Genomic DNA, 24029 nt, shown 5'->3' on the forward strand with positions numbered 1-24029 from the left:
TAGCTGTGAGGCGTGTGTCAGTCGGGGAATAGCGCCATAGATTGTATTGGGGTGGTCAAAGCAACGACTGAGATCGGCATGATGTTAATAGGTAAGGGTTAGCTGGTGAGTGTCACTGAGCTATGGAATCCGAAATGTTGACTTGAGTTGAAACAGGGAAGGACCCTGTCATGGTGGTACAGTAGGATACCAGGAATGGATGAAAGTTCCAATTAGATTTGGTTTATGAGCGAGAATTCTTAATGGATATCATTCCACCTCCTAGGGTACGTCGTACCGGGAGGGTCGAGCGGGTGCCGGAATATAGCGTTTTCCTTTGGACCCTGAGGGGTTAGGTGATGTGGTAGTGTATCATGGGAATAGACCACTTTAGACCCTGAGTAAATTGTTTGGACATGAAAAGTTTTAACTCAGTTGAGGGAGTTAATGTTGTTGGGTCAAGTGAACTGGTTTCGAGATAGAACGTCGATGATACTGAATTGAGGCCCTTTAGTAGTTTAAATTTTGGAATGGGCCTAGAGGACGAAAAGAGCAGAGTGGGAATCTGGGATTATCAGTTGATTGCAAGTGTAGTGGCAGTCTGAAAGCCTATCGGATATCTTAAGGAATTAAGCGCTGAGTAGGCGAATACTTGAGGTATTAAGGGAAGTGTATTCCCTGTTGAGTTGGCCGTGGTGGCAAATGCTGGCGTCTTGTTAAAGTAACACGACATAGGACATGGTAAGAGGCGAAGGATAGTGAATACTACGATTTGGCATTGGTTCAGAGAGAACGTCGAAAAGGTTGTTGGAACTCTTAAGGCAAGAGTGTCTGCCTATTTGAAAGCATAAGAGCTGGTAAATTGTTAAATTTCGAGGAAACAAAGCTCCGGAAGGAAAGAGTTGCATCTCTGCGCAATAACAGACGAGGATCTATAAGGTGTTCAGAGAAAGAAGGGAGAGTTCTGACTCTTGATTCAACATAAAATTCTGAAATTGTACTAAGGGTTAGGCCAGCGGGGCCTACAAGTTGATCCCACCTGGTAGAGGTGATGACTTTTGAGTATCTCTGGAATCAGGAATAAGACAATGAGTTGGTCATTGTAATCTAGGCAGACCCTGAGGCTTCATCAGGGTTGCGGTGTAAACGAGGAGCTATCGAGAGTATGGCTATTAGACAAGATCTTGTGGGGCAAGATTGTTACTCTCGTAAGGGTGTTGTTGAAAAGTAAAGTAAAGGCGGTGGACCTTGGGATTCAGGGTCAGAGTTGCGAGTTTACTGATTGATGTGTTTGGATAAATTTCGAGGACGAAATTTTTATGAGGAGGGGATAGTTGTAACGACCCAAATTCGCTAATAAGGCTTAAGGGCCTTGATTAGTGTGCCAGGAGGGCAGGTTGGGATTTATGTGTGATTTTATGAATTAAATGCATGGTTATGATTTAAAGCATGTTATATGACTAATTGAACATTGAGGTGCATGACTACGTGGTTAGTATGCATGTTAGGTGAAATAATTATGCATGTGGACCCCGTTTGCATGATAGGGGTAAATTGGTAATTTTAGCCCGCTGAGGGCATATATGTGATAATTGTATTCTGTGAATTGTACCACGTGAGTGTGGTGTTATTATTGTGATGCACGTGCCGAGACGGTCCTAGAGAGAAAATTAACTTAAGAGTCACAACGGGATTTCTATACCCGGCTCGGGAGGAGCCTAGGGGTACTTCGGGAATTTTATGGCTAAGATTGAGATTTAGCGGGTAATGGTTATTGGCAATTGAGTAACCTGGGTAACCATTAGTTACTACTGAGAGTAACAAGTTCTAGATAGAAAATGGTAGAAATGAAATAGAAGTAAAAGGACTTAAGTGCCCTTGAGGTTAGTTGGGAAAGGATAGGCAAGGAGGGGTAAAATGGTCATTTGGCTGGGAATTGGATATATGGCAGCTGGGTATTAAGGGGTACACGGTTTGGGGCTTGGTCATTTGATGCTTTGATAATTTGAAGAGAAGAAGAAGGAGAGGGAAAAAGCTAGGGCATGAAGAAGAAGAAGGGAGCTGAAACTTGAAGACTAAGGGGATGAACCAAGGAAGCTTAAGGTTGGATTCTTGATTGAGGTAAGAGTTTTAAACATCCTTGGGTTTTCTTTTCTGTTGTGGTTTAAGATTTTGAAGCCATGGTTTAGGTTTGTCAAGCTTGGGTTGTGTTTTTGGCCTTTGGGTGTGAGTTTTCTGAAATTTGGAATCAAATGGGTGATTTTGAGTGTGATTGTGTTATTGAGTTGGGTTATGATGTTTATGGGTTGATGTATGGTCTATTTGGAGTTTTGAGTTGGTTTTGGAGCTTGGGTGTGAGTTTGGGACGATTTGGGAGGTTTTAGCTCGGAGAAAATGCAGGGGAAAAACCCAGAATTCTGGGTCTGCGAAGGCGTGCCGCGACACAGGTTTTTCGTGCCGCGGCGAGGGAGTCCCTGACTGATGTGTGTCGCGGCACAAGGCAAATTTCAGGTTCACATTTTTGGCAATTTTAGGCCTCTGATCCGGGGGTTCGGGGGATGTCTCCGAGGTGTTGTTTTAAGGTTTTAGAGGTCCCGAGAGTGCGGGATTGGTCCCGGGAAATGGTTTTGGGTTGATTAGTATTGAGGGATGTTTCTTGTGTGTTGTGACTAGGTTGTTGGTGAGGCTCGTGCTAGAGGACTGTGCTCGCGGCTTTAGTGCATCAGGAGGCTCGGAATACAAGTAAGAAAACTATAACACCCGAGGTTAGGGCATGGCCCCAGTTTGTATTATGTGCAAATGTTTAACCTTAAATGAATCATGATGTATGTGAATGATTATTTCGAATGTACTATATGTGTGATAATGTGAAATGAACGGCAAGGGCCGAGTACAGCGTAGGCCGGGGCGGCCGTGGGCCGAGTACGGCGTAAGCCGGGGCAGCCGTGGGCCGAGTACGGCGTAAGCCGGGGCGGCCGTGGGCCGAGTACGGCGTAAGCCGGGGCGGCCGTGGGCCGAAAGTAACACCTAGCACATGGGATGCTATAGTCAGGGCGGGGCCCGGTGGATACATGTGTTATGCTATATTCAGGGTGGGACCCAAGGTATACATGAGTTATCCTCGCGGTGAGAACCGATACCCCAGGCTTCGGTAAGGCTCTGGGGCGGCTTGGCCATGTTTGCTTAGTCTAATGGTTGACTTGTTTATTTGTGGATTATCTGTTATGATAAACTGTATACATTGCATATGTTATGTTCTGCATGAGTTTTCTTGCTGGGCTTCGGCTCACGGGTGCTCTGTGTTGCAGGTAAGGGCAATGACTGAGTCAACCAACCATGAGTACGGAGAGCGTGAAGCGACGCGTACATGTTTGGCCTGCCCGACTGCTTTGGTTGGGGGTTTATTCGAAAAGGGCTGTAATAATCTATGATTTTATGATTTCTTAACTGTAACCTTATTTCAAGATGTACTTAGTTTTCAAACCTTATTTTGGGATCCCAACTGTTTAATGATAGAAGTTTTAATGAAACGACACATTTTCAAAGATTACAGCCTTAACTTTTAATTAGTCACACTTTTGTTCAAAACCTCGGTTAGCGAGTTCATTGCACACTGTTTCGTCTTAAAAACTCACTTAGTAACGGCTCTAAGGAAGTAGGGCGTTACAGATTTGATGAGGGATACTAGCACAAATGATTTTTATGCGAGTATCTAGCAGGCGATCCCCCACGAAAACAGACCCGTTTCCCGGGTAGCAAACCAGGATACTGAGAATTGATCCGGGAAGTGAAGCAAGCCTCCACTGCGCGAACACAGATAAAGGCTCGGGGGGTAAATGTTATCCCGTTTCCTCCCCGCTCACGTGGCTCCGTACACTAAGTCCATCTATCCTGAAGGGACCTAAGGCCTAGACCGAGCCCAATAGACAGGGAAGGAGTACATCCTGGTGGCCAAAATATCAGTAAGCCCAACATTATCCTGGAATATAAGTCAGGACCATGAAGTTGGCATGTTTAGTCTTCCCGGACCCAGTGTAAGGTGTCCTCCGGGATGATGATAAGGATGACGTTTCCAAGTCTAAATTAAACCGAATAGTAGGGGATGAACCTGGGCTCTGGTAAACGAATCAAGGTCCTAGTAATTGGATTGGGATGTTGGTAAACGAACCCGGATCAGGTGATTGGATTCGGCGTGATAAACTATCCCTGATACTGACATCACCCCGAGAAACACAGAGTTTTGTCTCCTCAACTAACCTGCAGAAGAGGTTACCTACGGAATGTAGGGCATTATTCAGAACAGTATTGCCAATACTATGATAGATCCTATCTCCCTGATCTCCATAGAATCCCATGCGAACCAGATTGAAGCTGCGTACTGTTGTCAGTCTTACAACGTGGTTATGCTCAAGTCGGCCCAATGGGCCCTGATTAGTGTGTTTTATTTAATAAAATCCTTTGTATTAAGCCTCCATCAATGAGAAAATACTGTTTATACCCTTAATAGGCCCGGATTAGTCTAGCCCAAACCTAGAGCACTCAACTACCTATAAATATGAACAGTTGTACACTGTAGAAATGATCCCAAATTTTCTCTTATAAGAAATTACTCTACCCAAACATGCAGAAAACTCCATTGTCAAAAGCTCTCTAAACTCTAATCCAACTGACTCGTGGACTAAGGCTCATTAACACCCCAACCACGTAAAAACCTTTCTTGCATATTCTAAATCATTTCTTTGTAAGCTCTCTTATCTTTTATAATTCTAGTTTCTGAAAAACTCGGGAAACAATAGATATCTCATTTTAGTAATTAATATTACTTTACTGAAAAATCATTTACAAGGAACTAAATGTTTTAAGGATAAAATACAATGAGGGGTAAAATATTATTTTAGTCCAATCTCATTTCAGACCGTATAGAGAGGATTGAGTGACAATTATAGTTGTAACAATAGATAATTAATAACATATATATATTTCTTATAGAGCGTTCTATGAATTCAAGAGTGCAATTACGAATCTTTAGTGGACTCACGAGGAATTAATAAGTTAGTAAATTTATTTGTTAGATTTATGATAACTTATTGGAGCTTGATTTCGTAGGCCTTGATTTTAAGTCCAATGGGCTTATAATTTAATAGAAAATTTTCATGGGCCTAAACCCCATGATAATTTCGACATAGGCCTGATATTATTTATTATTTTATTCATTTTTTAATTAAATTAAATGGCTTAATTGTGTCTATAAAAGGAGTGCTAAGTGAGAGTTTAAATTACACTTGTTTCTGAGAAGATCAGAAGATCTAGTAGGTTTTAGATTCTCTCTACAAACATAAGTCTTTTTCTTAGCCTATTTTCTCTGTATATATCTCATGTGTTGAGAATTTCCCATCCTAGTCTCGGTGATTCTAAGGATACTTTAGAAGGCTGTGAAGAAAATTGAAGAACGGTTCAATTTCTTGGTAATACTCTGTAACAGAAAGGATACAAGGATTAAAGACACTGAATGAATGGCTCATTCATTCCTCTAGGTATAATGTAAGTATTTTTATCATTATTTCTTTTTTAATTCAATTTTAGAAACATGTTCTAGTTTATCTTATATTAATATGTTTAATATATGATTTACATGAAAATAAACAAGATCCTGTATAAGTTTTGCCAACACTTATTGTCATAATTCTCTCTCCCACTCACTATTTAAAAATAGTGTTTTTCTTAAAATAAATATTTTTTTAATTAGGTTGTAAAACTAATTAAATTAATTTTACCAAATGATATTATAATTAAAAACTAATCTAATTATGCAAAATAAATAATCATGCCCTAGATTTTCTTTTCCCTTTTTAAATAGAATACCATTTTATTTAATAAAATAATTTAATTAAATAAGAAAATAAACAACTTTAAATTATTTTTCCATCTTAACTAATTAAGACTATATTAATTATATGAGTTATCAAAATAAAAAATATAATCAATCCTAAGCATGTTTCTAAAGATATGCATGTTTAACATGTACTATGTGGATAATATGTATGGCATGTTATTATGTATGATAAAGTATTAAAATATTTAATCATGTTCAAACAAATAAATAAATAAAAGCAGGTTGGATGTTTTGGGTATTTCTAGAAAATTAGAACACGTGCAAAAAATAACTAAACTGACTAAGGCCTAATACAGAGCAACTCCTTTGATCTTGGACCTTCTCTTTTAGTCTTTGGACCATTACCATTCTAATTAACCATTATGAGTTAAATAATCTTTTAATTATTTTAAACAAATTTAAAATAATTAAACTTTGGGTTTTAATACTTCACAAGTTATTGAGGCCCAATTCGAATTTGGATTCACCACAATTAACTCACAATTTATAATTAAAACACTTTTAATTATATTGGGCTTAAACATGCCCAAATGGATAATTACACATCCATTAGGGCTTGCAAGACACAAACCCTAATGGGTGTGTCAATGGTGGTCGGTGGCTGGCAACCATGGGTGGCTGGCAAGGGCGCGGGGTACAGGTGCGAGGGGCGCTCGGCGCAGGCGGGTAGGAGCCGCAACCTCAGGCGCATAGGGGCACTCAATGCAGGCGTAGGGGCACTGAATGCAGGGGCAGGGGCGCTTGACATAGGCGCGGTGGACGTAGGCACAGGGGTGGTGGACGTAGACAGTGGCTCGGCATGGTGTGGAGCAGAGTCTCGGGCATCAGGATCCGTGCTTGGGACTCGGGCCATTACAGATTTTTTTTATCAAGAATTTAAATAAAATAAATTACAAAATTCCTATGTCCCAAAATGGCTTAGAATTTTTGTACATCAAGAAAATTTAAGAACTTTTCCTAACAAAAAAAAAATGATGAAAATCAACCCTTAAGAAGATAAATTGTTCACACACAAACATCCATCCATTCATATATTACACATAATATAAAAATGCATATGATACCCACACAGTAATTAACATATGTAGGGATTAAAGATGGCTCTAGTACCAATTGTTAGGAACAATTCCTAGTGCGCAACGGAAATTGTAGTAATGGTATACAACAAAAAAATTTATATAAATAATTTTTATATGAGGATCGTTTAATATGCAATATGTTAAGAATCCTATCAAGAATCCTTGAATCTTTTCATATATGTTTCGATCTTCCTATCCTTGCTGGAGTACTCACACCTAGATCTTCCAAGACGTTCTCTACACCTCAAGATGTGGGTGAACACATAGAGAACAAAGATCAATTTTGTTAATCAATAGTATTCTCAACACATGCAACTTTTGATTATAGGCTAGAGAGAAAATGTTTTTCTTTTTGTGAAAAAGATGATAGTTTTTTCTTCTCTGTATAAACTTGTCAAGATTGTTGTTTCTATTTTCTATCATATAGAATATATAGACATTATTACCATAATAATAATAATAAAGAAAAATCAATCATCTATTATAATAATAATAATAATAATGATAATTGACAAAAATCTAACATTCCACTTTAAAACCCCTTTTAAAATGTTTAATTAATTAATTAAAAATAAAAATGAAAAACCAATATCTCATAACATCATATGTTCCTCATGCATAGAGCAGTCCAAGCCCTATGCATATGGCCTATCTCTGAAAAATGAGATTTTGATTTTTCATGTGTTTTTATTTTAATTAATTAATAATTAAATATTCAAATAAGGTATCAAATAATTTCCATTATCATATTATTATTAATTAAATAAATTTAATAATAAAAACCAATTTTGACTATCCATATTTATTTATTCACACTTAAATAAAATAATTGATTAAAATCACTTTCTTTTATTTCTACATAATTTCAAAAAATTGCACTAATGCAATAATAAATTGTGCAACTTCAATTATCATATAATTACACATTTATCCCAAAGAATAAATATTATCTCAAATAGCACATGCATAGTTCAACCCTTTATCAACTCTAACATTGAATAGTGTCGATAGAGCCGCCCTAGGGACCTATAGACTAATAATTCCAAGCTCCAATAAATAAAAGACTATTAACCCAAACTCTTTTATTCAATAATCATATTTATTAATCTCATGATTATTCCACTATAAATATGAGACAGAACTCTTGAGAATTAAAGACATATATTTACTTAATACTTTATTGTAATCATAAAGTGTCCATTGATATAATCATTACATACAAATTAATCATCTATTGATGATTCATAATTAAGTGGGAATAAAATTATCGTTTTACACTTTTATTTATATCTCGATTCCTAATGTACCATTGACTTTACTAGTGAAGGTTAATTCATAACCTAATTATGAATTTGACGTCAATAGCTTTTTCAGTTCCAAAAGCCAACCCAATAGGGAATCATCATTCAATCTATAAGAAGGTATAGATTTCATATATGTTAAGCTATGTCCCCAGCCATATACATCATTGAGTCCCCAAAACAATAGATCTTAGCATGATCATTCTGAAAACCCGTAACTAATAACTCTACAAAATAGAGTTATTTTACCATATTTTATAAGCTAATTGTTGCTTAGTTTTTGAGTTTTTAATTGATTTGTTAAGTTTTGAAGTAATTTTGAATTTATGAGTCTTATTGTAATTTTATAGATATTTTATTATAATATGTTGTAGTTTAATTATTTGTATTGTTGTTGTTAAGTTAGAAGTAAAAAGATGCACTTTTGAACTTAATTGTGTTAAATAAATTATGTTGTAATTAATATGATTTATTTTATAATTGAAAATATTTAATGATGATTTAATTTATGTATATTTTGTAGCGAATTTATTGCATTTTTACTCTTGAAAAGAAAAGAAAAAAATGGCATTTTTCCAAATGCCCAACAGCCTCCACAGCCCAAGCCACCTCGCCCATGCTAGAGCCCATATCCTCTCCAAGCCTTTGGGCTCGCCTTCTCCAGCACCCAGCCCACCCGAAGCCTTCTAGCCTCCCTTCAGCCTTTGGGCCCGCCTGCTCCAGCACTCGGCCCACTTGCTTGACTCACCACCTCCTGGGCCTGCCCCAAGCTTCTAGTCCCACGCCCAGTTGCGTCAACAGCCAGCCCAGCCACCTGCATTCGGCCCAGTCTCTGCCTCCAGCCTTTAGCACACCAGCCAGCTAGGCCCACACAACCCAGTAGCCCCTAGGCCTACACCAAGCTACCATGCCATATCTTCTTGAGCCCAACCATGTCCCCTTGTCCATTTGCCCAAAAATGCCATTTTTCTACCCAAACTTTTCTACACATTTACCCCAAAATCATCATTACACCTAAAATTTACCCCTATATGTCATATTATTCTTCATTTCAAATTAAATTAATTTAAATAGATTATTTTAAACACTTTTTTTTGCTATAAATAAGGGATTTGGGTGCTTAATTTGAGAGAGGTCACACTACACATTTGCTACACTTTCAAGACCACTCCATTCTCATCATCTTTTTCTTCTTTTTGGTCATTTTTCTATGAGTTTTTAGAGGAAAAATTTTGGGGTTTCTCCTCCAATTTTTCCTATTTATGTTTATAATTTTTGGTTTGAAATTTTTATTTTAGTTATGAGTTTCTAATCTTTTTAAGATTATTAAGGTGATGATGAAACAATATGTAACTAAATAGTATTTATTTTGTATGTTGATTTCCCATTTGTGCAACAAAGTTTATGGATTTTTCTTCTTCTAATATATCTTTCATCTTAAATATCATGTATTTTTTATTGTTAGCACATATTTACACTTTCTTCTTCTTTAGTGTAAAATCATAATATTCTTTTATTAATGCGTGCCATTAAATTGTACACTTCAACTGCTTAGAACAAAAATGTTATGTTTTTCCTTTTAAATAATATTCATTTATTTATTTGTTGTTTCTTTAAATTGATTCACACTAAATACTTTATAATTATATCTTAAAAAGTGAAGATAAATCCTATATTTTTATAAAAACTTGTGCTTAAATAGACTATCTAATTTGAATAGTGATGGTTTGATTAATTTATACTATTACTAAAACATGGAAATTAATGTACTTATAAATATTATTGAACTTATATTTTGTGGATTCTATTATCTTAATAATATTTCTTCTACCATCTTGTTTACACTTACTAATTTAGTTATATATATTGTCTTTAATATCTTTATTATTATATTTTATTTTATTTTCTTGATACAAAATCTCATCAATCATTGGAGCTAGGTTATAATTTATTAATTTTGGTTTAAAATAGTTTTTTTTAGACAACTCCTCTGTGTTCGATATCATGCTTACACGAACACTATATTTCATATACGTTTCGTGCGCTTGTGAGTTATAAATATTTAAAACATACCCGTTTTGGGTCCATCAAGTTTTTGGCGCCGTTGCCGAGGAGTTGTAAGAAAATAAACGAATTTTTTCTCAAGGTTAGTGAATTCTTCTACTAGTTATTTTAATTTTTGCACTTACAAAAATATATATTTAAAACTATAAAAACTAAAAAAAAATAAAAAATTTGGGACGGTCCTTCCACCCATAAAAAACTTATTTATATATTTATATTTATTGTTTTTTTTAGTTGACGGCACTTGTGCCTCATTTCTATCTTTTGAATTTTTATAGTTGATGACACTTGTGCGTCCTGTCTATCTTTTTAATTTTTATAGTTGATGGCACTTGTGCCTTCTAATTTTGTTGTAATTTTTTTTTTATATCTTTGTTAGTTGATGGCACTTGTGCCTTCTATTTTTTGTGTTATTATTATTTTTATTATTATTGTTATTTTTCATAGTTGATGGCATTTGTGCCTCATAACTTTTTATTTCATTATATTGTTATTAGTCGATGACACTTGTGCCTCCTAAATTTTGTTTAATATCTTAACATTGCTTTTGTTCTCTTAATTTTATTTTATTTTTCTTTTTACCTTAATTTTCATTTAAAAAAATTTATTTAGTTTGTCATTTAGTTTTTACCATATGAATCATTTTAATTATAGTTGGAATTCTGAGTACAACTATTATGTGCAATTAAATTTAAATTATGGAGAAACTAATGATCTATATGATATACATGAATTCCTTGATATCCCTTTTACCCCCGCCTATAATCCAACTTTTTCATGGAGTCATACCCAGTCTCCAATAAATCCAAGGTATGAATTCAACATGCATAATCAAAGCCATGCCCAATCTGACCTATCATATCCTATTCAACAAGAAACGAGCCCATCTTAGAGGATGCCCTACAAAAGTTCATGCAATCAACCTACCAAATCTTACAAGCTCAGTCTTAGTCAATCTCAAAAATTGAGACAATAGTAGGACAACTTGCAATTGTTATAGAGTCGGAAAAACAAGTTTATCCCAATCCAAATAGTCAAATTCAAAGTGAAAAAGAGAATGAAGTAGTTGAAGAACTTGTAATATGCATTCAACCCCCTAACGAGACAAAAGAGTTGAATGAAATAATTTTCAAGACTCATGAGAAAAATGAAAAAGATATAATTATATCTCAAGAGCCCATAATAGAAAAAATTTGTATATTTACTCAAAATGAAAAAGAGTCTAATATAGATATGCAATTTCCTTATTTTGTTTATAGTCCCTTAAAATTGCATATTTCTAACTTTCTTGCAGGTGTGATGTTATCAATTATTATTTATGACATTTGTATCAAAGTCATAATTAACTCACCCTACTAATGAAATTCTACACCATCGATTGGGTGTAGGTTAAAAGAAAAAAATAAATTATAGTCGAGCTAAAGACTATAAACTAAAGCGCTTTGTGGGAGGAAACCCATACTTTCATGTTTCATTTTACATTTCACTTTTTTGTGTGTTTTTATTTCATGTTTTTCAAAAAGCTGGAAGGAAACTTCTTGCCCAAAAAAGAAAAAAAAAGAAAAGAATTGAAGAAAACAAATGAGCCAAATCAAGGAAGCATACATTGAAGGGAGTAGTTCTTAATTTATTCCATTTTATTAAACATTGAGGACAACGTTTCATTTAAGTTTGGGGGTAGTGTGTATGCGTTATTTTGTTTGTGTTTATGCATACTTTTCATTTGTTGTAAAATGTTAAATATATATATTTATATATTTTCTTTGTTTTGTTTGAAAAAAAAATATTGGTGATTTTCATTTTCCGATGATAAGAATTATGATTGAAATTGTTCTTAGTTCTTAGAAAAATATAAATAAGGGATTTGGGTGCCTAATGAAGAACAAAGTGTAAATATGTTCTTAAATTGATTATTTTAAACACTTTTTTGGCTATAAATAAGGGATTTGGGTGCCTAATTTGGAAGAGGTCACACTATACATTTGCTACACTTTCAAGACCACTCCATTCTCATCATCTTTTTCTTCTTTTTGGTCATTTTTTCTATGAGTTTTCAGAGGAAAAATTTGGGGGTTTCTCCTCCAAATTTTCCTATTTATGTTTGTAATTTTTGGTTTGTAATTTATATTTTAGTTATGAGTTTCTAATATTTTTAAGATTATTAAGGTGATGATGAAACAATATGTAACTAAATAGTATTTATATTGTATATTGATTTCCCATTTGTGCAACAAAGTTTATTGATTATTCTTCTTCAAATATCTTTTTTCATCTTAAATATCATGTATTTTTTATTGTCAGCACATATTTACACTTTGTTCTTCATTAGTGCAAAATCATAATATTCTTTTATTAAGGATGCCATTAAATTGTGCACATCAAATGCTTAGAAAAAAAATATTATGTTTTGCCTTATAAATAATATTCATTGATTTATTTGTTGTTTCTATAAATTGATTCATACTAAATACTTTGAAATTATATCTTAAAAAGTGAAGATAAATCTTATATTTTTATAAAAACTTGTGCTTAAATAGAATATCTAATTTGAATAAGTAATGGTTTGATTAATTTATACTATTACTAAAACTTGAGAATCAATGTACTTATAAATATTATTGAACTTATATTTTATGGATTCTCTTATCTTAATAATATTTCTTCTACCATCTTGCTTACACTTATTAATTTAGTTATATATATATTGTCTTTAATATCTTTATTATTATCTTTTATTTTATTTTCTTGATACAAAAATCCCATCAATCTTTGGAGCTAGGTTAGAATTTATTAATTTTGGTTTAAAATAGTTTTCTTTTTTTTAGACAACTCCTTTGTGTTCGATCTCATGTTTACACGAACACTTGTGTCCATCAGTAACACATGAATAAAAGGATCAAGTAACATATATAGGAGTTCATAGTAACTTTAGGATTAAGATCAGTTTGTATATGATCATCAATTGATGTGTTTTATAATACTATGAAACACTATTTAAACAAGTATTATTAAATCACATCTGGTCCAATTCTACATACTCTAACATTCAAAGTACATCAACTAAAGTGTCCTACTACACTAGTAACCCAAATCTAGGTCACATGTATTCATAATACTAGTAGACCGTACGAGCAGTAATTAATCTAAACATTCCATAAATTTATCTTACTCGAACTATTTAAGTTTATTATCTCAATCTCGATCCTCTCATACCCATATGAGATTGAGACCACATAAATGAACTAGAGAATTTTATGATTTTTACTTAATATTATTAGCAATAATATAGTACATACGCTAAATATATACAATAATTCCATTCATTTATTTATTTCATTAAAACCATTGTCTACTACAATTACGTTAAGGACATAATTCTCGACAGAGACATTGTAAGTGGAGTCATGGTAGATGAACTTTCAATGTCTCCCATTGGGATACATTAAAAGTGAGACGTGAGAAACATCCCACTTCTCACAATGGGAGACATTGAAAAGTCTCCTTATTTAAAAAAACATATTAATTAAATTAAAAGTGATTTAATATTAATTTAAGTTGATTTAATAATTAATTTAAATTGATTTAATAATTAATGAAATTGAAATTGACATAATTAATAAAATAAAAATGTAAATCTAACATTACTTTTGTTAGTACCTCTACTATTGGAACAGTTAAGTATATTGACTAAGTGGACATTTGTCACTTTGTAATCGATCCATTTTATATTTATTTTTAAAAAAATATATTTTAAATTAGAAAAATGAATTGAAAAGACATTTTAAATTAATATAAATTTAAAAAATACATATTTTGATGAAAAAAATACCTAAATTACAGAGTGACAAATGTCCACTTAGTCAATATGCTTAACAACTCCAACATATGAGGTATTGGAAAAAGTAATGTTTTAGCAAATTTAGGTATTTTTGCCGCAAAGAAAAATGATTAGGTATTTATCTTCAACATATATTGAACATTGAGTATTTTTGTCGTAAAAATAAAAGATTAGTTATTTAATTGTAACAAGTGTAAAACATTGGGTATTTATGCCGCAAATATCCATAAATTTAAATTGATTTACGAGATAAGTAATATTTGTTAGATATATGAAAAATTAACAAATTTTGCACTATATATGAAGAAAGCAGTAAAAACTAATAAAATCTACTATTGTGGTTGGTAAATTTGGATTATCGATAACATATTTGTTGCTCATTCTTATATGACGTACTTGTTAGCTACAAAAAATATAAAGTAAAATATATTAATTAATTATTTGATTACATTTATATGTGGTTTGAAATATAATTTTTAAACTTTAATTGGTAATATCATTCTCTTGTAATGTCTTGGACTCGCATGTTCAATCAAATCCTTCAACATCATCATCATGTAGTATCCACATGCCACATTGTCCGGTTGGTGTGGACACTAATTATTTAAAAGTATAAGTAATTAATTATTAATTGACATTTCGTAAAAAATCTATATCATATTATTCTACTTAATAATTATAAAATTTCAATTGGAGCTATTTCCTCACTCCTTTTGGTAATACCAAAATGTGTAACTCTTGTCGATCCCATTGAAATATAAGTGTTCTTTGATCTTTTTAATATTCATATTTTTAACATTTCCACACTTAAGACATGAACAGGAAGTAAAATTTGGGTCTTTCACATTTTTCAAACAAAACCTCAAGAACACATCGACCTTGTTCTTATATTCCGCTAATAACTTATTCGCTGACATCCACTTTCTATCCATATCTTCTCTTATGTCTATGAAAAATGAAAGAAACAACACTAAATAAGCACATGATAGAGCTTATGTCTATATAAAGTTAATTGTTTGTAAAATTGGTCAACATTCGCCCTATGTTATTAACCTAACCATCTATCAATTTAATCAAACTAATCAAGCAAGCAGAACACAATTTAAATACAAGAGAATAATACATATTCCTTGATAAAATTAAATCCACAACCTAAAAAATTAAATTAATAATTAATAAATAATATATCACTAAATATCTAACAATATATAACTAATTCTTATAAGTTTACCTAATCAATTAACTAACATTAGTTACACGTTTATATCCAAATGACCTCATTAGCAAGTCGAGCACCATTTAAAATAAACAGTGTAATTGTCATGGCTATCAAGGGCATTACATTTATACCATAAGGGAAGATTGGTCGTTGCAAATATCCCTTATCTTAGAGAGTCTGTTACGATTGAGGCCTATAGGTCTAAGTATATGTACATCCTTGAAGTATGATGTACCTAGACTTGAGCAAAAAATAAGTGTGGGAAGGTATGAAGAGAGATGTGGCTTGCTATTTAGCTTAGTGTATAGTTTGTCAGAAGGTTAAAGCTGAGCAACAAAGACCTCCAGGTTTGCTTCAACCATTGCCTATACTAGAATGGAAATGGGACAAGATCACGATGGACCTTGTGACTATATTACAATTGACACGATTAAAGCATGACACTAGCTAGGTGATTTGCGATCCTTTGGCCAAATCTAATTATTTCATTCCAATTAGGAAGGGTTACAATTCTTCCAGACTAGCTCAAATTTATGTGGATAATATAGTTCGATTCCATGGGTTGCCTTCAAGCATTGTTTCTCATAGACATCCTCGATTTACATCAAGGTTTTGGTAAGCATTGCAAAAATCTTTGGGGATTGAGCTTAACCTGACCATCACTCTGGATCCTCAAATAGATGGATTGTCTGAGAGGACCATCCAAACTTTGGACGACATGCTTTGTTATTGTATTTTTTATTTTGGAGATAGTTGGGGAGAACACTTGTCTTTGGTGGAATTAAATTGTAATAATAGCTACCATGCCAGTATAGGCATGGCTCCTTATGAGGCCTTATATAGGCGACCATACATACCACCCTTGTGTTGGGCAGAAAGAGATAAGTATGTCACTATTGAACCTCAAATTATCACTAGTACCACTAAGACAATCAAAGACATCCAAGAGAGACTTAAGGTTGTTCAAAATCGTTAGAAAAGTTATCTTGATCTCCATCGACAAGAAGTTGAGTTTACTATGTCTTCTTGAAAGTTACTCCTATGCGTGGTGTGATGAGATTTGTAGTGAAGGGTAAGCTAGCCTCGAGCTATATTAGACTTTTTGAGGTTATCGAGAGGGTTGGGGAGGTATCTTATCAATTTAACATACCATCGCAGTTGGGGCATGTTCACAGTGTGTTCCATGTGTCCATGCTGAGAAAGTACACTCCAAACCCGTCACACATCAATGAGTATGAGGGTATCCCTCTTCAAAAGAATGTGACATATGAAGAACAAACTACCATAATTTGTGCAAGAGAGTTAAATGAGCTAAGGAACAGACAGATTCTATTAGTCAAGGTCTTATGGCAGAACCATAAAGAAGACGAGGCTACTTGGGAGTTAGAGTCAGAGATGAATGAGAAGTATCCTCATTTGTTTAATTTTCAACTTGAGGTTGTACTTTGAAAATTTTCAGGACGAAATTTTTTTAAGGAGGGAAGAATGTAAAACTCAGTGTTTTTATTTAATAAAATAATATATATTTTTTAAAAAGGGTGGGATCCACCTAAATCAAAGAGTCAAAGGACTCTTCTTCTTGCCCCCCTCTCTCTCCTCGACTACAGTCTCTTCTTTCTCTTTCTTTTTCCTTTTCTTCATTTATCTCTCTTCTCTCTCCACGGAAATGCACGTCCACAACCAATACCAACCACAGTTGGAGCTTCGTTTGTGACAAGCGCTGGAGTTGCAGCACCACTGACCGGCGATGATGACAACACCCAAGTTTGGTGGGATTCGAACCTAAGACGCGCTTCTACAGAAATTTTGAAATTTCGCCTTGAAAATTTTGAGGCGACATTTCAGCCAACTCTGACCTCCATTTGACAAGTGCTTGGTACCGTTGGAATCAGCATCACGAGAGGAACATTGCCCACAAAACCATTCCGATCAACTCGCCATTTTTCACTGGTGAGATTTTTGGGTCTTCACCCCTTTGGAAGCTTTTTGCGGCGACATTGGGGGTCGTTTGGGCCTATAGGTGTACTTCCGTGCTGTACTTATCGACAGGATCATTTTGACAAATAGAAATTCAATTTCTGTCACGGCTGCTGGAGCACCACCACCGGCCACTGCGAACTGTCCCTATACGCAGTTGAGGTGACATTGTTTACTTTCTTTAAATAGATTTATGCTATATGTCATTGGAGTTGATATGAAGAGTATATTAGGATGAAGATAATTGTTTTTTTGAATTGACTATTTTAGGACAAAGTGACTTTGAAGTAGGCTAAGCTACTAGGAACCTATGAATTAGGGGTTTAGGAGCGTCTCTTTGGACAGGTGATAACGATCCTAAGGAGGTAGGAACTCAACTTAGTTATTGCACTTGTTTTTTATATATCGAATAATATTAGACATATTCCAATTTTTTATTTATAAAATATTTGAATAATTGAAAAATTAATGTGCATGTTTTTTCTGGAGTGTTCTGAGGTCATTGAGTGCCAATTATATTTTTGTATACTTGTCCATGCAGGTTATGATTTTTAGGTTTTATTCACATGAAGCTGTTATGCTGCCCAATTTTCTAAAATAAAGGGAATATGTTCTTTTGTTATTCTATTTATCTACATTTGGTTATACAGTTGAGAGCCATATTGATTATGATTTGTGCATATTGTTGTTTCATGACCTAGTCTCTGTGTCATCATAGGTAGGTTAGGTGTTCACTCATCTGTAGGAGTAAAGTCCTAGCATCTGTGTATAGGATGTGATCTGAGACACCCCTTGAGGTTGTTATCAGGTAAGATTACCTGATTTAGGATGTCATTTTTCTATGATGGGTATCGGGAACTAGGGATCTAGTGGACGGTGTGATGTGCACGTTTAGTTCTCTCTATTATTGGTTTATACAAGATGCCATATGTTTTGTTTTCCAAGTTAATCATGCAGATGTTTATATAAACTATTGATCATTTGATATTAGTTGTTTTCCTACTAGGCCTTTTAATCTCACCCCTATATCTCTCCCCTTCCGGGAAACCAGTGATATGAGTGGGGATAAGGTGATTTACTGGTGGAGACAATGTGATTTTTGCCTAGTTCCATTTATAGTTATAGTCCTATCTTTTAAACGTTGTTTATGTATTTGATTTGGAACATTATTCTTTGTATCTCTTAATTAGCTTTGTAATAGTTAGGAATTAGGAATGATAGATGCTAAGTATTATTTTGGTGTTTTATGACCTATTAAATTTAACTGTTTGGAGACTACATAACTGCGGTGATATTATTGTTTTATGTATAATGATAGATGATGGCGCTTTTATCACTAATATTTTTAGATATAATTATAGGAGGTATTCCATTATTTTTGAACTCATAATATGGTACTATTTAGTATAAACTAAATAATTATTTACAAGGTTATTTTCCAACAAGCACTACTAGAAATATAGGTTTTTACTTCAGTTTTTATACTCAGCATACAAAAAAACTGAAGTAAAAGCCTTTTTAAACTCTTTTACTTCGCTTTTGAATTTGAAGCTTAAAAATTTTAGATAGTGCTTCTCTTTTTAAAAAAATTGAAGTTAAAAAATCAATTGAAAGAGGGCCATGTGTTGGTTGCACATGCTTGTGACTTATGTTTAGAGAGAATAAAGATGTAAAAAAATGGCCAAGCCAAACACATCCCTTATTAGTGGCTGTGCACTTTCTACTGCGGTTTTTATGTAAAAACTTCAGTTTTTACATAAAAACCACAGTAGAAAGTGCACATCCCATCCCCCTTAAAACCCTTCTACTTCGGTTTTTATATAAAAACTGCAGTAGAAGGGTTTTAAAACGCCCTTCTTCGACCCGAACGGCTATAATCCCTCTCTCTCCTTTGTTTAAAACCCCAAAAACCTCCATTAACGTAACCGTGCGGCAACACCATTTTCTTAAATCATTTTTTTTTCGTTTTTCCTTATTTCTTACCACTTTCCGTCATTATAAACCGAAAAATTGATCCAAAATCCTTCTTTTTTTTTTTTTTTTTTAGAAGAAAAAAATACATTTGGCCGTGGGTATTATATCTCATGGTTTCTTTGTATTTCTTGCTGGATTTTGACCGGATTTTTGTCATTGTAAGGTGTTTTTGAGCTTGAAAACAGGTATGGATTACCAAAACATTGTTTTGATGATAATGTTTTATTTTTCTATGTTTTTGTTTTATTTTTTTTATATTATTCCAAATTTTATAATTAAATTTATTAATATTTTGTTAACTTTTCTAATTATTTGTTTATTTTGTTATTTTAAATAATGTGATAAAAATTTGGTTTATTATATATATATGTATATTAATAAATTTTAGAAATTGTGACAAGATGAATTTGCTTTTTAAATATTTTAAAAAATAAATAGCTTTAAGATGTTCAAAGTGTTGTTCATTAGTTTCTATAACTAGTTTGATTTGTTTTTTATTTATTTGTTGGTTTGATAATTAATTATGTAGTTTACTAATTATGTAAGTAATGTTTTAGTAGGGTCATCGATTGAGTGGTGACTTTGTTGTTCATTTCGAGTGAATTGAAGAGTAATATTGAAGGTTAGTTATTTTTTATTTTTATTTATATTACTACAAGATTTATGTATAAAGATAAGGTTAATTAAATCATGCATATTGGATTTAGTCAAAGTTATGTTTGAAAATTAGTGTAGTAGGCTCTGGGAAATTTGTGTGTTGGGGTGATATAAGGATGAATTGATTTATGCTTGATTATTGTATTTGTTTGTGTTGTTTTTATAAGAAATTATGAAATTGTGGTATGCTATATAAACAAATGATACTCTGCCAAATTTTTTAAAATTTTTATAAGACTAGAGCCTAATAATGATGGATTCATCTATGCTTAATTATTGTGTTTGTTTGTATTGATTTTATAGGTAATTATGAAATTACGGTATGCTATAGAAACAGAGGAAACTCTGTCGATTTTTTTAAAAAAATTTATAAGACTGGAACCTAATATAAGTTTTTTTCTAACTAATTAGGAATTTAATATTGTTATTATTGTGGATATATCATAGATGCTTAAGAGGAGAGAAACATCAAAATTTCAAGATGGATGCAAAGATTTTTAGAGTTTTACCTAAAGAATTGTAGTGATCCACAAAAAAGTCGTTGTCCTTGTATCGATTGTGGTAATGGAATAAAGGAGACTATTACCATGATAAAAGATCATGTATTTTGTCAGGGATTTGATATAAGTTATAGTAAATGGTATTTGCATGGAGAATTATTAAATGACGACCCATATCCATTAGGTAGGCAAGGTGTAGATGATTTTGAGAGTAATGATTTTGATGATCATCCTATAGAATTGCTTGATGAAGCACAAGAAGAGTTTTTTAATAATCCAGAAAAATTTGATACTATGGTTAGAGATGCAAATAGACAATTGTTCAATGGTTGCAATAAACTAAGATTGCCAACAATGGTTAAATTTTATAACATAAAAGCAGAAAATGGAGTCAGTGATAAGTGTTTTAGTCAAGTTTTAGCTGCTTTCAATGAGATTTTGCCGCTAGAAATTTGTTTTCTGGAGTCTACATATGATGTAAAGAAAACATTAAGTTTGATAGGGTTGATGTATGAGAAGATTCATGCCTGTCCACATGATTGTATTTTATATCGTAAGGAGTATGCAAACATGGACACTTGCCCAGAATTTTGTTTACCACGGTACAAACCTAACAAAAGTAAGGAGATTAGGAAACTTATTCCTCAGAAAATGTTGTGGTACATACCTTTGATTCCGCGCCTGAAGCGATTATATTGAAGTGCAGAACACTCTAAGAACTTAATATGGCACGAGACTGAACGAGTGAAATATGGTAAACTCCGGCATCCTGCAGATTCACAGGCCTGGAAGAAGGTAGATTATATCAATCCAGAATTCAAAAATGAACCAAGACATCTTCGTCTCGGTTTAGCTGCTGATGGAGTAAACCCGCATAGATCTCTTAGTAGTAGGCATAGTTCATGGCCTGTCTTCCTGGTTATGTATAATCTTCCTCCTTTGTTGGTCATGAAAGGGAAGTTTATGATGCTTTCATTAATGATTTCAGGACTAAAACAACCAGGACACGATATCGATGTTTATTTGGCACCATTAATTGATGATTTGAAAGAATTGTATGAAAATGGTGTTGAGACATATAATTGTTTTAAAAAAGAAGTATTTAATTTAAAGGCGGTGTTATTATGGACTGTTAATGATTTTCCAGCATATGGTAACCTATTAGGGCTGAGCACAAAAGGTTACCAAGCTTGTCCAATTTGTTGCACCAACACAAGGGCCTTTCCCTTGTCAAATGGACGCAAAATGTGTTATATGGGTCATGGACGATATTTGCATTTAAGTCATCCTGACAGAAATAAAGAAAAAGCATTTGACGGTACTGTGGAACGAGATCTTGCTCCTTTGTCAGTGTCAGGTGAGAAAATTCTTAAGGAAGTAGAAAAAGTTGACTTTAGGTATGGGAAGAAGAATAAAAACAAAAAAGTCAATGGATGTTCTCAAAGAAAATCAATTTTCTTTCAACTTCCTGACTGGAAAGATTTACTCGTTAGACATTGCTTGGATGTCATGCACATAGAAAAAAATGTCTGTGAAAGTATAATCGGTACATTACTTGATATCTCAAGTAAAACCAAAGATGGTTTGTCTAGTCGTTTAGATCTTGTTGAGATGGGTATAAGACATCACTTGGCACTTGAAGAAAAAGGTAAATGCACATATTTGCCTCCTGCTTGTTTTACATTATCTAAAGAAGAGAGCAAGTTGTATGTAAATTATTGGCAAAGATGAAAGTGCCTAATGGATATTCATCGAATTTTCGAAACTTGGTGTCTATGCAAGATTTGAAGTTAAGTGGAATGAAATCACATGATTGACATATATTAATGCAATAGTCACTTCAAATTACCATTCGGTCAGTTTTACCAAAAAGAGTTCGAGATAGTATGACAAGTGTGTGCATCTTCTTTAATCAACTATGCGGAAAGGAATTGGAAATGAAGAAGTTGAATGCATTGCATGATGAAATAGTTGAAACTTTATGCAAGCTTCAAAAATATTTTCCACCATCTTTTTTTGACATCATGATACATTTGATGGTCCATTTAGTAAGAGAAGCTAAGTTGTGTGGGCTAGTTTGGGCGAGATGGATGTATCCATTTTAAAGAAATATGAAGGTGTTGAAAGGATATGTATGTAATTACCATCGCCCTAAAGCTTGTATGGTTGAGTGTTATTTAGCAAACGAAGTTGTGGAATTTTGTTCAGAGTACATGGTTGGAGTCGACATAATCGAAATTAGCAAACCACAAAATAACTCGGATGGAGTTGATAGAGGATTACGAGGGAAAGGAACAGTAGTGACCATATCTCGTGTAGAATTAGATCAAGCTCATTTAGTTGTGTTGGAAAACAATCTTGAGGTTCAACCATATATAACGTAAGTTATAAATTTAATAAATATTATGCTCATTTTTATGTATAATTGAAATTTTAATGTTGTACTTTGTATTTGCAGTGAGCACATGGAGTAATTACAATCAATGATTCCAAACAATGTTAAAAATAAATAGAAATGGATTATAGATGAGCATCATAAAACATTTAGTAGATGGTTGAAAAATACAATTCTATCAAGGTTGGGAGAAGAAAACCATGGAGTGTCGACAGAGTTAAAATGCATATCATTTGGAGTAAGTGTTCATGTAATAAAGCACCATGCTTACATTGTTGGAGGAAAAAGATTTCACACAAAGCCAAGAGATGATGCCCCAAATGGTTCAAAATAATGGAGTAAGCATTGTTGCAGAAGCAATGCATTTCGCTAGTGCAAAAGGCAATAATCCAGTAGCTGGTACTATGACATATTATGGGGTTGTTCAAGAAATATGGGAGCTCGATTATTCCTTATTTCAAATTCCCCTTCTCAAGTGTTCTTGGGTGGACAACAATGTTGGGGTTAGAATTGATGAACTTGGATTCACTTTGGTTGATTTAAGTAAGAAAGGTCACAAGAATGATCCTTTCATCATGGCTACCCAAGCAAAACAAGTGTTTACATAAGTAATCCTGCTGATATGGTCAGTTGTTTTACGAACCTCGGAGAGGCAGTTTATAGAAGAAGAAATGACGAAGAAAATGATGATTTGTTTCATGATAATTTTATTGTTGGAAAACTAATACATGACCAAGTTGAGCAAATCCATGATTTCAATGAAGATGATGATGATGGGGAATACATTAGAAATGATATTAGAGACAGAATATGGTAGATTGTAAATCAACCAAGAAAAGAAAAAGGAAAATAAAATGTGTCCAGTGAGTAATGTATTAATTTTTATGTTAAATATGTATTTATTTATGTCATAATTGTAACGTTAATTCTTGTTTATGTGCAGATGACAAATTCTGAAGAGGAGAACACACCAAATAGGCGAGGCCCAACAAAGAAGAACAATATAAATAATCAAAAAGCTAAGGGAATATGGAGAAATATTACGTTTAATGATAAGGGTCAACCCATAGGGAAAACATATGGCGAGATACAATCGTACCTTGGAGTTAAAACTAGGAGAACAGTCTCTCTCAATTATAAGGATTGGAAACAA

The sequence above is a fragment of the Humulus lupulus genome, chromosome 4, assembly GCF_963169125.1.
Source record: "Humulus lupulus chromosome 4, drHumLupu1.1, whole genome shotgun sequence".
NCBI lineage: Eukaryota > Viridiplantae > Streptophyta > Magnoliopsida > Rosales > Cannabaceae > Humulus > Humulus lupulus.